This window comes from Branchiostoma floridae, chromosome 15 (assembly GCF_000003815.2).
Source record: "Branchiostoma floridae strain S238N-H82 chromosome 15, Bfl_VNyyK, whole genome shotgun sequence".
NCBI classification, from domain to species: Eukaryota; Metazoa; Chordata; class Leptocardii; order Amphioxiformes; family Branchiostomatidae; genus Branchiostoma; species Branchiostoma floridae.
In genome coordinates, this window is record NC_049993.1 from 9,635,904 (window position 1) to 9,654,701 (window position 18,798).

General features: G+C 42.3%; 1 protein-coding gene and 1 long non-coding RNA gene across 3 annotated transcripts in view; one reads left to right on the plus strand and one right to left on the minus strand.

Moving 5' to 3' along the window:
• The window catches only part of LOC118431376 (tubulin polyglutamylase TTLL7-like), a 54,278-nt gene that overhangs the window by 34,678 nt on the left and 802 nt on the right, over nt 1-18,798 (minus strand). The window contains exons 2-3 of one of the 2 annotated variants that reach the window (XM_035842520.1): nt 10,195-10,273; nt 9,824-9,938 (exon numbers count right to left, since the gene is read on the minus strand). The gene's annotated coding sequence lies outside the window, so the exon portion shown is untranslated. The remainder of the gene's footprint in view (nt 1-9,823; nt 9,939-10,194; nt 10,274-18,798) is intronic. The other variant, XM_035842523.1, reaches the window with a different exon arrangement.
• On the plus strand, nt 5,579-9,098 carry LOC118431450. Its single transcript, XR_004832978.1, has 3 exons — nt 5,579-5,841; nt 6,464-6,590; nt 7,690-9,098. It is a non-coding gene; the product is annotated as an uncharacterized LOC118431450 (long non-coding RNA).

Sequence of the window (18,798 nt, forward strand, 5' to 3'; positions counted from 1 at the left end):
GTTATTTTTTGGGTTCCTCCAAATCCCTTTTTTTACCTTTTGGCCCGCGGGTTTTTTCCTTTGATATTCAAGTGGTGAAAAGTAAACGCACATTATTGTTGGAAATTTCGGGAAGTCCGATTGTTAAGGGGTCGCTTTTTTGCGGTTTACCGAAGGGTTTCGTTTACCGGTTAGCGGTTATCCCCCAGGTGAGCCTTCATTCGTATGTAGAAAAGTTACAAAGTAATTTTGGGTACTCAAATCACTTTTTACCTTTTGCCCATGGGTTTTACTATGATATTCAAGTGTTGAAAGTAACGCACATTTTGTTTGAAATTTCGGAAGTCCGATCGTAAGGGGTCGCTTTTTTGCGGTTACCGAAGGGTTCGCTTAGCGGTTATCCCCCAGGTGAGCCTTCATTCGTATGTAGAAAAGTTACAAAGTAATTTTGGGTACTCAAATCACTTTTTACCTTTTGCCCACGGGTTTTACTTTGATATTCAAGTGTTGAAAGTAACGCACATTATGTTTGAAATTTCGGAAGTCCGATCGTAAGGGGTCGCTTTTTTGCGGTTACCGAAGGGTTCGCTTAGCGGTTAGCGGTTATCCCCCAGGTGAGCCTTCATTCGTATGTAGAAAAGTTACAAAGTAATTTTGGGTACTCAAATCACTTTTTACCTTTTGCCCACGGGTTTTACTTTGATATTCAAGTGTTGAAAGTAACGCACATTATGTTTGAAATTTCGGAAGTCCGATCGTAAGGGGTCGCTTTTTTGCGGTTACCGAAGGGTTCGCTTAGCGGTTAGCGGTTATCCCCCAGGTGAGCCTTCATTCGTATGTGAAAGTTACAAAGTAATTTTGGGTACTCAAATCACTTTTTACCTTTTGCCCACGGGTTTTACTTTGATATTCAAGTGTTGAAAGTAACGCACATTATGTTTGAAATTTCGGAAGTCCGATCGTAAGGGGTCGCTTTTTTTGCGGTTACCGAAGGGTTCGCTTAGCGGTTAGCGGTTATCCCCCAGGTGAGCCTTCATTCGTATGTAGAAAAGTTACAAAGTAATTTTGGGTACTCAAATCACTTTTTACCTTTTGCCCACGGGTTTTACTTTGATATTCAAGTGTTGAAAGTAACGCACATTATGTTTGAAATTTCGGAAGTCCGATCGTAAGGGGTCGCTTTTTTGCGGTTACCGAAGGGTTCGCTTAGCGGTTAGCGGTTATCCCCCAGGTGAGCCTTCATTCGTATGTAGAAAAGTTACAAAGGAATTTTGGGTACTCAAATCACTTTTTACCTTTTGCCCACGGGTTTTACTTTGATATTCAAGTGTTGAAAGTAACGCACATTATGTTTGAAATTTCGGAAGTCCGATCGTAAGGGGTCGCTTTTTTGCGGTTACCGAAGGGTTCGCTTAGCGGTTATCCCCCAGGTGAGCCTTCATTCGTATGTAGAAAAGTTACAAAGTAATTTTGGGTACTCAAATCACTTTTTACCTTTTGCCCACGGGTTTTCCTTTGATATTCAAGTGTTGAAAGTAACGCACATTATGTTTGAAATTTCGGAAGTCCGATCGTAAGGCCAAGGGGTCGCTTTTTTGCGGTTACCGAAGGGTTCGCTTAGCGGTTAGCGGTTATCCCCCAGGTGAGCCTTCATTTGTATTTTCGGGTTTTACTATGATTTGCGTCTTATATTCACGGATTACTTCGCAATTCGAACCGGAACCTTAAGGCCTCATACCGGACTTTTGTTGCCTCATTTACAATAGTGCTTAAATATGCAACTTTAATGGGCGAAAATCCAATAAAGAAACAGCTCTACTGGAGATGTTTTAATTTCTATTGAAAAAGCACTTATCCAGTACTCAATAAAAAAAAGTCCCCAAAATCTGACCGGTGGATCGAATTTTATAACATCTATAACTGCACATAAATACTATCCAGAAAGTGGGGCTTTCCTTCAGTGACCCGCTGACCACATTACTCAGGACAAACAAACGTACACGTCCGAGAATCGCCCGAATGCCGAAACTTTTCCACCCGATCCTGTCAGAAATACACAACCTTTCATCTCAAATCCTTCGATATGACATGGGAGCGATAAAAGGCAATTTATCGTCTACATTACTTCTGAGTAATACCGGAACGAGGCCTTCAGTGCGGATTACAGATATCCGGTCATATTTGAACTTTGACCCGAAACCTTGACCTGGCGTTTTCTCCGCGCCTGGAGCGAGCTTTGTGCGTATTCAAGGTGCGTTTCGAAGGTAGATATATTTATTACCTTTGCCAGAATGGCAAGGTTATGTTTTAGGCTTGTACGTCTGTCTGTCTGTCTGTCTGTCTGTATGTGAACAGCATCACTCGAAAAGCGCCTTTGATTGATCCTGATGATATTTGGTAGGTGGATATAGGGGTCGTAATCCCCATACCCTCGTAATCCTCTTGCCCTCGCATGTTCTAAGTTTATGACCTTTGTGATCCTTTGTCCTGCTCAGACTTTTTTTGTCAATTTAACCCTCCTAAGCTGGTTGTTTAATCTGATCAGTAAAACGTGACCTATTCTGTGCTGCTGCTGCAGACTTCCAGATCAATGCGGTTTCCTGTGGTAAGAAATGCCACAAACCTGTATTTACTGGACCCACCTACAGGAATCATATATGTGCATCCCGTATATATACGGGTTCATCAGGACAGCCTTGTAGATACCAGATCTATACATCATATTGTACATAGTATATATTGAAATATGTTCGTGTTTAGTATATATTGAAATATGTTCGTGTTTTGTTTTAGGGAAATATAGTCTTAACCAGCCACGACAACTCATTAGTGATGAGAGTCCTTGTTTCTTACTTTATGACCAATGGCCATAATCTGCATGCTCAAATGAGGTGCTTTTAGCCATCTCTCTTAAAGCCAATGCGACTTAGGTCTAGACAATGCAGCGCAATAAAGACCAAGATTCCCCATTATATAGCGCAAGAGATAAACACCCAAGTACGTCAATGGGGACATCCTATCTCAAGAGGGCTTTATAACGTCATTTACGCCCGAAATCACCCAGCTATTTGATGTAATCTATAGATACCTAACTGTCAAAAGGATTTGCAGTCATAGAAGGATTTGAAAGGGTTTACAGCTGTGTATTGACATACATCTTCCAGGTCCACAACTTAAACGCAGTTACAACTAAAAAATGGGAGATCAAATTCCAACCTAATTGCAGCTAGTGCGTCAATATGGAAGTAACAATCTTTCTTTCTATGACACATAATGTTTGTAAAGGATGTAATGTATCAATGCTATTGGAAAATTCGGGAACAATGTGGCGAGTCATGATGCCACTTCGCTAGAAGACTAAGTGTGTGGCATCCATGCGGTGAAGAGGGCTATATGCTGTGATTCCGATGGCAAAAATTAGCATGAGGCACTAGGCACATTAGCGTGAGGCACAAGACTGGAATTCCATAGGATGGGGCTTGATAAAACAGACTAGGATATCACATTGGATAAAATATGGTTGAATAACACGTAGCATAACAAGTTATAGCTCAACACATGATTTATGTTTGATGGAAGCAGGTTTATTATACACTGCATGAAATATCGGATTTACCAAACTTACCATTGGTGTGTAAATACCTGGTAAATCTGATGTACAATATTTACCCAAATTTAGCACATATTTACCCGGTAAATTTGGATAAATACGGGTAAATGCTGGTAATGCACCCTGATATAAGGCCTTAAACAGGGGTACATTTATTGCATTGTCAGGGATGGGCCCTCTTTTATGGCCTTATATATGGGTACATGTGTTACATTGTTAGGGATGGACCCTGGTATAAGGCCTAATATAGGGGTGCATGTATTACATTGTCAGGGATGGACCCTGGTATAAGGCCTTATATAGGGGTGCATGTATTACATTGTCAGGGATGGACCCTGGTATAAGGCCTTATATAGGGGTGCATGTATTACATTGTCAGGGATGGACCCTGGTATAATGCCTTATATAGGGGTGCATGTATTACATTGTCAGGGATGGACCATGGTATAAGGCCTTATATAAGGGTGCATGTATAACATTGCCAGGGATGGACCCTGGTATAAGGCCTTATATAGGGGTGCATGTATTACATTGTCAGGGATGGACCCTGGTATAAGGCCTTATATAGGGGTGCATGTATTACATTGTCAGGGATGGACCCTGGTATAAGGCCTTCTATAGGGGTGCATGTATTACATTGTCAGGGATGGACCCTGGTATAAGGCCTTATATAGGGGTGCGGTGGTACCCACAGTGTACAGAACACCACACCGCCCTGAGATAAGAGTTATGTCAGGGCGAGGGTACTCGCAGTACAACACACCACCGCCCTGAGATAAGAGTTATCCCAGGGCGAAGGTACCCACAGTGTACAGAACACCACACCGCCCTGAGATAAGAGTTATCCCAGGGCAAGGGTACCCACAGTGTACAGAACACCACACCGCCCTGAGATAAGAGTTATCCCAGGGCGAGGGTACCCACAGTGTACAGAACACCACACCGCCCTGAGATAAGAGTTATCCCAGGGCGAGGGTACCCACAGTGTACAGACACCACACCGCCCTGAGATAAGAGTTATCCTAGGGCGAGGGTACCCAAAGGGTATAGAACACCACACCGCCCTGAGATAAGAGTTATCCCAGGGCGAGGGTACCCACAGTGTACAGAACACCTCACTGCCCTGAGATAAGAGTTATCCCAGGGCGAGGGTACCCACAGTGTACAGAACACCACACCGCCCTGAGATAAGAGTTATCCCAGGGCGAGGGTACCCACAGTGTACAGAACACCACACCGCCATGAGATAAGAGTTATCCCAGGGCGAGGGTACCCACAGTGTACAGAACACCTCACCACCCTGAGATAAGAGTTATCCCAGGGCGAGGGTACCCACAGTGTACAGAACACCTCACTGCCCTGAGATAAGAGTTATGTCAGGATGGGGGCACCCAAAGGGTATAGAACACCTCACCGCCCTGAGATAATAGTATTGGGGACAGAGCATAAAAGTTGAACACAGTCATCATTACCAGTCGACTAGCTTTTTAGGCCTTGAGTGAAATTGTAGGTGTAGTTCATTCATGAATGAGTCTCTATTAATAAGTATTTTACCATGATTGTTTACCATATACTTAGAATTACATAACGGGCCCCTTATATATTTATGAAGAAAAATGCTTCAGTTAAAACTCAAGACAGTTCACAATCACAGATCTTATGTATTTATATGCTACACAGTTTGTGATAAATAACAAAGGTCACAGCTTTTAGTTAAAACAACTCTAAAATCTACAGTGAAAAATCCAAAAGATAACAGGTCAATCTTTAAACAGATGCTGTAAAGCAAACTTGAATCTAACCAAGGAAGAAAGGCCTTATAAGCTTTACACATTGTGTCACAAATGTCCCCCATGCCATGGCCTTCTTGCTGTATTGGGTCCTAAAAGGTCAACTTCTGACCTCAGGGTCAACATCCTAAAGGCTACAGAAATACTACGATCTGATTGGACCGTCGGAAACGCATGCGCACCATGCGGGCGGGACGATTACAAAAAGTCGTTACGAGATATGAGATCGATCAGACATGACTACGGGGTTTTACGTATCGCTTTCTACGCTACAAATGGCACAAGGAGTCTGCTATGGTCGGTCAGCAATTTGGGAGAGGCTTGTGAGTGTAGGGGGAATATGGTGTAAGCTCAAACGGACGGAAAATTATCGTGAATGATGTTTTAGTTGTACTTTTGGCGGCCGCCCCCCTCCCACCCTGGGCGGCGCACTCCTCCCCGCAGGATCCAACGTGTACTTCGGTGAGTAGAAAATATATAGACTGTGCTTACCTTTCAGTGTGCTTCGTTTTTTAAGCAAAAAGTAGGTTCGCTTTTGCTTTTCCCACTTGTTTTTTTATTGACATGTAATCGTTAGAAACAAATTTGTCTCCAACTAACCTGCCCCCCTCCCCCATTTAATAGGAAAATGTATTGGACAACAGGCATTTCGTATCTGGTTTTATGATACAAAACAGCAACAGCACTTGATGGGTGAATAATTGTGCGTTGATAAGAGAATTAATTTGTAGTCACATACATACTGTTAAACTTGAAACCAGTAGGATTAAATTAATGCTTCCAAATGATTATTTATATTTTATAGATTATACTAGTACTATACATATTTAAATATATTTATTCATGTATTCGTTCAAATCATGGCTGGCATCACACAGCCAAGGCTGTCGATCTAGTTGTGACTATTATTATCAAGGGCTAACCTTTAACAATTTGAACACTGTTCAGTAACTGACAGTTGTTTGGTCACTAATTTGATGACTATTATATTTAAGGTATGGATTTAAGTCACGGTGTGTATGTATTAAATTCAGGGATGGCTGGATCTGATTGTGTCATTATTTCCCTTTTTATATGCCTCCAGTACAGCTGCAGTAGATACCTCCTTCAGACATGCAGCACAAGTTGTGAGGGTGGATAGCCAGAAGTAAAGCAAGCATCAGCCAGAAGTTTAGCTGCTGAGTACTTCAATGCTGCTACACACTCCATAGGTAAGCCTCAAAACTACAGTCCTGCATGATCAATATCATCATTGGCACACTTCAGTGTTTACCGAGGCATGCCGTTATCATGATTCTGCTTAGTCTGGTTTTAGTTAGTTGTTGTGATGGGATGAAGCACAACTACCCCAGTTATGTCAAAATCGTGTGACATGTTCCTTGATTGCTGTGTATATATTTTTTATTTGTGTCATACCTGATAACATTTGATAGGGGTGTTCCAGACCGGATGATGATTTTCCGTATCACACAGGCTTTTTATTTGTATTAGACAGGTTTCCATCAATTGAATAGAACATACTCAACTCAAGCGAATGGAGTTCTTTTGTTCGAATTTTTCTCGAATTGATGTTATTTAAAGAATAGAGTTGTTGGCACCGTGCAGGTTGAAACAATGTAGCGAGTTTTATCCTTTTTATGAGTAGTTTAGCAATTAAATTGAGAGTTTTCCGACCTGGATATGATATACATGTATAGAATACAACACGGAGTATTCTGTATCACCTAAGGTACCAGGATCACCCGAAGGCCGGAGGGTGATCCGACCCGTAGGAGGGGTGGGACCGAGGATGATGTATTTCAATACACCATGTTTTATTTTATTTGTAACATACCTACCTGAGAAAACACAAGTTTCGATGCAAAACGCGCCAGAAGTTTAAAAAAATTTGGTGTCCTCGAACAAAAACAGTTACAGCAGCAATTTTAACGTCTGAATCAGGTATTCGAATTTTAGACCACGCCGCCCTCGGTGTGGGTAGAGTACGTTTGAAGTGTTCGATGGAAGCCTGTGTGATACAGCTTTTCATTGCCCAGTCCAGAAAACCCGTATCGACCAATATCGTGGCCCAGGTATGACGACATGAAATTTACATGAAAAATACAACACAATGTATTCGGCATTACTCTCAGTCCCAGCCCTCCCACGGGTCGGATCGCTTGACCCAGTCAGGCTGGTACACCATGTTGTTGTATTCTATATTTATCAATTTTCAGTACACATGGGGACTACCCTTCAGTTGCAAATTTAAATAGGCTAGATTTCCACACATAGATTTATATTCTGTGATACTTTTGTTTTATCATGTAGGAACTGACTCACCACACAAAGGACTCCAAACTCATGCCAAGAAGTTCAGCATTCAGACACAGAAGAAGGCAGCCTGTTCTTGTTTGGACCCTACACGGAGTGCTTCGCAGCAGTGGACTTGAATATAGATGACAAGAGGATGTCTGTACGCAGTTCCACAGAATGTACTAGTAACTCAGGTGTTCACAGTTTGGCTGGACTTTAAAAGTTTACTCATCTGTATTTCAATATCTTTATTGACAACAACTTTGTTCTTTTATGTGATTGCTGTTAACCTAAGGGCCACTAAAATCTTCATAGCTTTGAAGACTTCCAGTATGAAGCAAATTGTGTTTCACTGTTGTGTGATTGTATGAACCGTGTGATTATGATACATTTTACATAATTGTCAGAATTACATTGTACCTACACAGGTCCCATACAATATGCTTGTACCTGCATATACAGGTGGTATTTTGAGCCCTGACATGCATCTGACCCTCACCCTTCTCCAAAGGAAATGGATTTCTTAGCCAGATCACTGGGTTGTTTTTAATCTGTTATGAACTTATTAATTCCCCAATCTATGAAGTTTCGAAAATGATGAATTGTTGCTTGAATAAACATGTAGCATCACATGATGCTAATACTAGTAATAGGATCATGTTGGCAAAGTGTAAAACAATACAGGCCCCATTGAATGTTACATAAGTCTTTCATAGGTCATTAATGCACTGCATTTCAGTGTCATGTTACTGTTTCTTTCATTCATCTTGATTATAGTTGCACATTTTGCTTTTTACATTTGTTAACAGTGACAGCATAGTTTGGATGTTGCACACAATATATGATACAACTGTTACAGTACACAGTAAGTACATTGCAAATTCTTAACTGAGTGCTTATTGTAGTCTCCAACTTCCAAGCAGACATGTCAGCTTGTCCAAGTAGGGACAACTAAGTTTCCATGGGATTTCTGTCCTTTGTAGTCTATTCAGTTATCTGCCTGCCAGTTGTTTCACTCCTATTACTCAAGTCCCCTATTAGTATTTGACCAAGCCAGAGTCTGGTAGAGACTGGGCTAATTGCAGATGAAATGTGATGGGCAAATAGTGTATGGCAAAAATATTGTATTTAATTTCTAAAGCCTGTTTGTCAGTGCACAATGACGGAGACTGATGATAGGTTTAGATAGTGTGTGATGATAAAATACTTTCTTAAATATCATCCATGATAAAAGCTGCTTGCAACTGATCAGCTTGTACACAGGACAGTTGACCAATGTTCAATCATGCTATTAACATTAGCTATATAGCTTATAAGAAAAGGCCACAATTGTATATCTGTTATTTATCTGTTTACCCTTTAGAAATCCTAACTGTCATTGTTGATATGTTTATCCAATAAATAATGCTGAGTTTGGCCACAAATCGTGTTTTGATTCAAAATCATGGGTAATTCTGGGGAGTAATCGGTTAACTACCGGCTAAATGTGGGTAAAGGGGGGCATATGATATTATTCTGGTAAAGGTTGTATAAATCCAAGGTAAATACAGCTAAATGTGGGTAAAGGGGGATAAATATAGCATTGAATATTCTGGTATAGGTATGTATAAATCCAAGGTAAATATGGGTAAATACAGCTATATGAGAAATACTCCGCATGGTAAATGTCGGTAAATGCGCAAAATATATGAGAAATACCTCGTACGGTAAATCTCGGTAAACGCATATTTACACGAACCTGGTAAATGTGGGTAAATCAGGCAAACATTACCCGCTATACCATGCGGGTAAATGCCTGGTATATTTGCACCTTTACCGGTGGGTAAATGTCGATAAATCCCTGGTAAATCTAAACTTTACCCGGCTATACATCGCATTTACCAATGGGGTAAATTCGACTTTTCATGCAGTGATAACTGCGCACATTGATGCGATGAGAAAATCGTTAGGCTCGACTGTTATGCAGCTGTGGAGTAGAATGGACTGGGGATGATCCTGGTTTTTGATTCAGAAAAACGTTAGGGGCTCAAGTCGCGCTTTTATGACACGTCACATCAATTATCTAAAACATAACTTTGTCTTTCCTTCACACAGTAACTCTCAGAAAAAAAACCCGTCAGATAACCGTAAGATAATCATACTGACTTACTTGATACTTGATAAGGTCTCTTCATCGTTGTGTCAAGTGGTCTGCATCAAGGCAACGTCTCTTGTGGACCATCCTGCGCCATTCCATGCAATTCTGGGCCGTCACTTCTACGTCTCTAAGATAATCATACGAACCCAGATTGTAATAGAATGTTACAACTTCCGCTGTCTATACGTGTTGCTCATCTTCTAAGGTTGTGCCCCTTTGTTAATAATGTCTATGGTTCTATTTTATTAATGAGGTTCAAACGTTGATTCAAAGAATAAAGCTTCTGAAGAGGGCGTATTTTCAACTAAAAATAAACTTGGATTATAGCAGTTAGTAGGGATATCATCAGGTTAATTTGACTCTTCAGACAATAACGATGTTACCTGGTTTGGATATGTGTTCTCGTCATTGCAGAGTGGACCGTGAAACAGCATCAAGATTGCTTCGCCAAGGGAGTGCATCCTATTCCAAATGAGGCACATGATTGCTTCTGACCGGGTTTCGCGTCGTTAAGAGGCGACACCTGGTCGGGAGCAGTCCACGTGCTCTCATTAACCACCTGTACATCCTCACCTGTGCATAGAACCTTTTATACGCCCTGCGCCTTTCATTCCCATATGTTGGCCGAGCTACGCCGGAGAGGTCGGGCTTGGTGCTGGTTCGCCTGAGTTCATCGTTTTGGCTAGCTGTGCCCGCCTGCCCTCCCACCTCGCTTCCCGCCCGCCTGCTCGTACGTCCTGCCGGCTCTTTTCAACCCATTCTGCCCGCGTTAGGCGAGGAACGCTACAGGGCCAAGAACTTCAGGAACGCACAGGATTTTGGAGCACACATTTGTGAGGTGACATTAGGAGCGTTTGATTTTTCTTTTTCACTAGTTTGTGCGGTTTTGCCATGTTGACTTCCGTTCGTAAATTGTTCTCGTTTGGTTGACAGTAGTAGTTTCACGAAGTGAGTGGTATTTCCACAGCCGTGTAGGTATGTTAATTCGGTGATAAATGTTTTCGCATTACTTAGTTTGATATGTTAATTTGGTGATTGGCATGCTCGAAGCTTTGGAGTTAAACACGTTTTCGGGGTAATTAGCTCGTATGCTGCAGTCGTTTCGGATATTGGCGAATGGTTTGCTCGCAGTGCTTTGGTTTTATTTGTTATGGGACCACAGAGACACACGTAAGAAGAGGAAGACATGTAAATTTGGCGAATGGTTTGCTCGCAGTGTTTGGGTTTGATATGGTGGCTGGCCCCACATGTGAATTTGGCGAACTTTGTGCTCGTAGTCTTTGGGTTTGATATGGTGGCCACAGAAACACAAAGAATTAGTAGTAGTAGTAGTAGGCATCCTTCCATCTTTGCAGATAATGGAAGTGTTTTTGTTTGATATGGTGGCCACAGAAGAAAAAAAAAAAAAGAAGAAGAAAAAGAAGACATGTGAATTTGACGAATTTTGTGCTCGTAATCTTTTTGTTGGACATGATTCACCACAGAAACGTAAAGAAGAAGGAGAAAACTTGTGAATTTGGCGAATGGTGCCCTCGCAGGGTTGTGGTTTGACTTGGTGGCCGCCGGAACACACAGAAGAAGAAGAAGATATGTGATTTTGGCGAATGGTGTGCTCGCAAATTTATGGTTTGACTTGGTGCCTGCCGGAACATAAAGAAGAAGAAGACGTGTGAATTCAGAAGTTCAGGCTCATACTTTTCATGTCAAACTTGTTGGGGATATTGGAGAAGGGTTTAGGCACAATTTTATTGGCGCAGATTGTTATTTGATTTTGGCAAATGCAGTGCTCGCGCCGTTATGATTTAGCATGTGTTTTTGGCAGTTCGACTTCGCATCTTTTACGTAAAACTTGATTTGGATATTGGCCTGGGGTTTGATTACAAATTTTCATGGTGCAGATTGTCGTGTGAATTTGGCGAAGGGTGTGCTCGCAGTGTTATGAATGATTGCAACCTTTAGTTGCATTTTTTGTCGCGCTGGGCTAAGTCGTATCACCTGGCAACAGCCATATACTGGTAACGTTGGTAACTTATTCATTTCCATTTTTTGTGTGCATTTTTGCGTCTAATCTATACTCTAGCACATGAGGATCCATCCTCTCAGTCTTGCTACGGGCACCGGGGTTACTAAAAACCCTTTACGTTGGTATGCCCCTAACCAGGGGTTGGTGTTCCGTCCCCGGGCTGACCTTGGTTGGATTGCGATGTGTCGTTTCTAGTAGTCCGGTTAAGCTGCATTGTCATTTTCGTTTGTTTTCTGGTTGGTCGTGCAGACCTACCTGGTGACAAGTCTCGTCTGTGTTTGGGAGTTTTTAGGGATGTTAAGTTGAATGTTTGGCTTTGGCAGCTCAATCGTAAAGGTCAGCCTTGAGACGGCTCCAACCTTTGCTCTAATTCGTGCAGGAGGTTTAAATATACTTTAACTTGGATAGAATCTTTGCTGTCAGAGAGTAGACAAAGAGTTTGTGTTGATGAAAAAAGATCAGAATGTGTCGAGGTGACAAGCGGAATGGCCAGGGGAGCGTTCTGTCCAGTACTATTTACTGTATTTGTCAACGACATGCCTGAAGTTGTGAAGAGTAAGCTGACATGCTTCGCAGATGAACTGAGCTATACAGACCAGTAGTGCAAAAGGAAGACTGCAACGACTTGCAGAGATATTCAAGAACTTCAAAATTGGGCATTGAAATGGCAGCTGAGTTTCCACTCTATGAAATACACAGTGATAAGCTGGGAAAAGGATACCCCGAGATAGTTAATGTACCGCAATGTTACTTGTACCCTAATGGAGTTTCAGTAAGCACATATCTAACATATGTACTAAGACAAATCAGATTGCAGGACTCATTGGAGAACATTTGCATTTATAGACAAGGTGGTGTTCTTTCTCCTATATAAGTCACTGGTACTCAACTAGTCAAGAGTACGAGGCTCCAACATGGTCATCCTATACATGGAAGCAGGTCCTGGAACTTGAAAAGATCCGAAAGAAAACAACTAAGAGAGTCCTCGGCCCTAGTTGTTTAACCGTTGAAGAGAGTTTGAAGGCTCTGAAATCACCAACTTTGGTCTTTAGGAGAATCAGAGGAGATCTCATAAACACTGTATGTCATTTTGAGCTAACACTCGAACAACAATGTCTCCGAATTAAGAAAAAAGCGCCGATCGAGAAGTAATAGAAGGACACGCTTCTTCTGTATCAGGGTTATCTCGTGGTGGAATAAGCTACCAAAATCTGTGGTGACATCTCCAAGCGTAAACTGTTCTGAAGAGAGACTGGATAACCACTTGAGGCAACACAGGGCGCACTACATTTTAAAAGCCCTGGATAATCTGCAGTTATCAGGGATGACATTGTTCTGAGAATGAGTGAGTGGCCTAAATAGGAACAGGGGTTCCTACCTTTGCCAGAAGAATTCTATTCTACTCTAATAAATTGTTGGGGTTTCAGTCAAACAGGTGCCAGGTATCAGTCGTAGGTGGCACTACTAGTGATTGTCTTTCATTGCAGACGGCGTCCTACAAGGGGCCGTGCTCGAACTGTTATATTTCTTATTGTACATACTTAGATGACATGCCAAACTACTTACCCAAGGTCAGATAGTACTCTTCAAAGTCGGTTACAAGAAATGTTGTTTTGAATGCTGATTGCAACAGTACTGGATGGGAACAGACTGACAACTAATGTACCTAGATACGAGTCAAGAAACAAAAGTTTTGAATTTTGTGTTTTTTGCTAGATATCGGGTAGTGGTTTCATCTTTTAATGAATGAATGATTGTAGTCATTTATTGTACATTGTAGGTTAAACGAGCCAAGTACAGGTCGCAACAAGACATAACATGGATTGGTATACTATAATAGTATCACAAATCTAGTCTACACAGAAGTTCGGCTTCTTCTCGCGTCTTGGTAATTGTGAAACTGTAGAACTGTATGGGTTTAGCTATGGTTGGTTTGTAAAAGCATGTGAGGATTATAAACTTGTCAGTGCTATTCATGTGTCTAAAGTGAGGGAAGCTACTTTCTATATAAAAATATAGCGCATTTCTATCTTGTCATACATATCACAATCAACAGTGAAGTGCACGTCATCTTCTACCATGTTTGAAGTACAAAAATGGGCAGACTCTTAAATGAATCATTGCAGATCGAATCGGTCAAATCCGGCCGTAGAAAAAAAAAATCTTCTTACATAGGTGCATTTGTTTGGAGGGAATTTCAAGCTGTGGTTAGAGTGGCCACAACTCACCACTCATTTAAGAAACTTCTGAATCCGACTTTTAACCCCTAGGCCCCGCTTTACGATTTGGTGCGGATAACAACTGTGAGAAGTGGTATGATTGTGTTTCTTGCAGGGTGGACTTGTCTTGGTTAGGTATACTAGTATACAAATATTTGTATTGTGTTTAAACTTTATATATGCGTGTACTCAGGGTCTCCCTGGTAAGCAGTGTTTATCCACCCTGATTATTAATACAAATATGGATAAGTTGATTCAGTGTTTGAGGAGCGCGTGCCGTTGCAGGTTCAGGTGTTTAGAATCTTTGGGACACTTAAGGTATGGAATCAGACGTTTGCAATTGGTTATGAGTATCATCCGAATCTAGGGAGAATGGTCCGGGGAGCGCTTGGCCCTAAGGAGGACGAAGAAATCTTCGTTCTCGCTTTTTACTGTCATTGGCATTTATTAAAGAAGCTAAGTCTCTGCGTAAAACGGTGCATGTTACGGTAGGTTTACCGGCATCGGTTGAAGTTAAGCTGAGCAAGGGGAAGTAAGAGGAATTCCTTGGCTGTGCAGTTTTTGAGAACCCCTTCAGGCTTTAGAAGCGGGATGGGTGCGTGGTATTGGAGTTGCAACTCTAATCGATCTTTGGCAAAGCAGTGCAACGAAATTCTTCGGTTCTGTCTTAGTTCTCCATAATAATTTTAAGGTGACCATTTGTGTATTCGTGGCCTCGTCCTTCCTCTCAATCCTGTTTCGAACTTCGCCGGGTTACTAACAACCCTCTACTTACGTAGGCCCTTAACCAAGGGTTGAGGTTCGTCTCAGGGCTGACCTTGGTTGGCTCGAGTGTTGTCGCTGTTAATGGTTACAGTTTTCAAGAGAGTTAGGGTTTCCTCTCTTGCTATCTAGCAGTTCGGTGATCGGAAACTTGCTAGACGCGATTGGTCTTTTCCTGACTGGGAATATCAAGATCCGTTCGACCCTGAGTCGGCGGCGCAGCGGGCGTAACAGCGACAACTCCGATTTGTCGACTTCCGAGGTCAGCCGTGGGATGATTCCAACCCTAATGCTCCAAGTGTGCAGGATATCGCGTCGGGGTCTGTGCAAGCGAGTACAGCTATGGTCAAGTTTCAATAGCAGGCCAATTTAGGCCATCATACTGCGGAGTGAGAATTGATTTTGGCCGACCATTCAGATAATGATATGCTCTTAGAGTGGGTGAATAAAGGGGTAGGCGTGTACAAGTTCATTATTCCATTTAAAGACAAGTTTCAGGGAAATCGAATTAAGGTAGACTTTCCTGAGCCGCAAGTGTTTGTTAACAACGCGTATTGTAAATCTTTTGTGAAGTTGATTGCTTCCTTTCCATTATTGGATAGGCTGGAAACGGGCGCAAACTAAATTTTTGGGGAAGGTAAGTGAAGGCGCACCACCCTACCTAATAATGCTCTTAACGGTGGATCCGGCTAAGCCTCGTTTGTGTTGTGATCAGTGATATCTGAATTTATTCATTATAAGGATTTCCCGTTTTTCTTAGACAAGTTGGTCGACGTTACCAAGTATGTTAGGCTAAACACGTTTCAAACGAAGTGCGATGATAAGTCGAGCTACGACCACATCTCTATACATCCAGAATCTAGGACGCTGCTTGGTTTTCAGTGGGTGGGCTTCTGGTTGTTTGTAATAACCTTCCTTCTGGGTTCAAATCGTCGGCCATGATTTATAACACGTTAGGTTTGGCCGCGACAAGGAGAGTACTGTCAGTAACAAGATCAAACGCAGCGCTAAATTTGTATATTCAACTCCAACAAGCTCCCCTCTTTCCATGACTGACAGCCAGTCATCTGTCATATTAACCAAGGCAGATGTGGTCGAGCGATTAGGATGGTAAGCGGGTTATGCAGTTGACACAATATTGTTAAAGGTTACATAGCGCAAAATCTTGAACAACTCGTTCGAACACTTTGCTCGCACCTCAACACTGAAAGTAGGCTGGTTGGCCGGCTGTTTTTTCCAGTCAGTCGCGTTCGGGAATTCTTAGGGAGGGGGCGTACTTTTGTGTCTCTCCATTGACTGGGGAAAAGGCCGGGGATTAGTGACTGATTGACAATGGGGTGCACAGGTGCGGCTATATACAAATATGGCAATCTCATTAATCTGTTTTCCATATGGTCCACAGCGCATGATGCTGGTATAGGTATGTCAGTCAGCAGCCCCAGAATGCCATCTCTACTAATTGTCTTGAATTAATTTCAGACGGCATTCTTTATGTGACATAATTGAATGAAGAATTTTATGGCACATTTTTGCCCCACTGGGCTAAGTACAGGTCATATGGTAACGGTTATATATATGCAGCAAGGGAAACAATCACACACGTCTACATATGCAGATATGCATCTAATCTATTCTAGTACATTCGATTTCCCTTTGCTTCTTGGTAATTGCATAAATGTAGCTAGCTGTATGGTTAGTTAGAGTTGGTTTATCAAAAGCTGTCAGGAATAAAAGTTCTCCTTGTCGTTCAAGTGTCTGAAGTGGGGATATTTACTTGACGCATAGTCAAATAGGATGCGCCTATTGCTATCATACAACGGACATTCCACAGTAAATTGTACTTCATCTTCTACTTTACCTAAACTAAAAAAAAGGCAGTTTCTTTGCTCTAGAGGAGTGTGGTTATTTCTTCCTGATTCGATTCGTAATTTGTGACGACTGATTCTTAGTTTTGTGATGGTAGATCCGTGGCATACATTGGTAGTCTTAAGATATTCTTCTTCGTTTTAAGATTGTTTTAATAATCGGTATGTTCGTAGTTTATTTTTCGTAGTCGCAGCTCTTTTATTGTTGTGGATTTCAGATAGAAAGGTCGGGAAATAAATATCCTTTCAGCCCTGATAGATTAGTGAAATAATTTGAGGTGTACTTGAGACTGTTGACTTGGCGTTTTTGCCAGACGAAAGCATAGCCACATTTTCTCCAGAGAGTTGCGTACACCAGAAGCCCAACATTTAGCACCAGATGCCTCTAAATCCATTTGGCACAAGAGAGCTTCTGCTTGAAGGTTGTCAGCTGGCACGTTCTTACAAAGTCGAATGGAATATGTGATGGTATTTAGGGAGGCCTCCAGATATATTATGTTGATCAATTCAGTTCAGTCACAGTTGGATTTGGAAGATCAATATCTGTTCTGTAAGTTTTGTTTTTGTCAATATAATACTAGTTGTTGGTAAAGTAATTGGCAGATGGTTTGGTATGGAATTTTGCCATCAACTTCCACTCAGGATGGGGATTGGGTATTACAGCGACCCGGTGACTGCAAAAACTGCAAGAGAAGATCCATATGAAAGGCAGGTTATCACCCCGGACAGACAGTGCCCATGTTCGTAGGAAAACTGACTTCATAACGACTTTTCGTTGGGATTGTAAGCAGAATTGTTTGGGTTCTCCTATACAAGAGGTGCTCCCGTCAGTGCGTGGGCAAACCGTTATAATTAACTTTGGTGAGGGTTAACGGAAGCTCAACCTGGCGTTTGTTGAACGCAGGACGTGAAAGATAGGTACTGTGATGCGTCGTTTTTTCCGCCCACAAGTGTGATAAAACCCCCCCCAAAAAAGAAGAGAAGTTTGGACGGTGGCTTTGTCTCATGAGTGAGAACTAGTACATATGCACAATCCGAGAGAGTGTTGTCGGTGAAGATATCAGTAAGACGAGTTTAAATGTAGTGCTAGACAGGGAGGCGGTGACGTGCTTTTGTGGACAGCGAAAGGAAATAAAGACAACTTCGGAGTCTGCGATAATAGCTGGTTTAGGTATGGGAAAGTGTTGAGGTTTGGGGAAAGTAATGAGGTTTGGGGAAAAGGTTTGAGGAAAGTTGAAAGGTGTGGAAGTCAAGACGTGGGTAAGATTCGGAAAGCTTTAAGTGATGAAACAAGCCCGAGATGGTGCGCATGGAGGTGGGACCACGGAGGACTTTTTTGCCCATACCTTAACCTTCTTCCGGAGATTCGCCTGGGGTCACTGCGGATAGGGTACTATTCCAAATGAGGCACATGATTGCTTCTGACCGGGTTTCGCGTCGTTAAGAGGCGACACCTGGTCGGGAGCAGTCCACGTGCTCTCATTAACCACCTGTACATCCTCACCTGTGCATAGAACCTTTTATACGCCCTGCGCCTTTCATTCCCATATGTTGGCCGAGCTACGCCGGAGAGGTCGGACGGAGGTAGCTGGGGAGCTTTATAGAAGTAGAGGGACATGGACGGAAGTGACTTGAGGGTGTATGATTTTAAGTGGATGGTATAAAGATATGAAGAGGGTATGGAAAGACAGGCCTATGAAGCTGGGAACTAAATTGAATCCATAATGCGTCTGAACTTTGTGAGGTTTCGTACGGTTTAGAAACTTGTCAAGCGACATCAAGAGCTTGACACCATCCTGGAGATGGTAACAACACATTTTGAACTAGGAACATGGAGAGGGGTCTATTGTTGCGTTCGTCAAGCGCGGGAGAGGTGGCTAGGCCTGGTATACGCCTACCGCGGATGGCTTTGAACTCGGTTCCAAAAGGGAAAAGAGATAGGGCGGCAAATGATCTAGAATGTCTGGCGGGGCTTGGATGAAGTAAGGTTCTTTTGGTAAGACACTGGATAGCGAGAATTGGAAAACTGTGGTAGTCCGCTTTGGAGGTAGCTGGGATGCGGCGAAGAAGAAGATGTTGGATGAGTTTAGGGCAGCCCGCCGAACATTCGCTAATCCA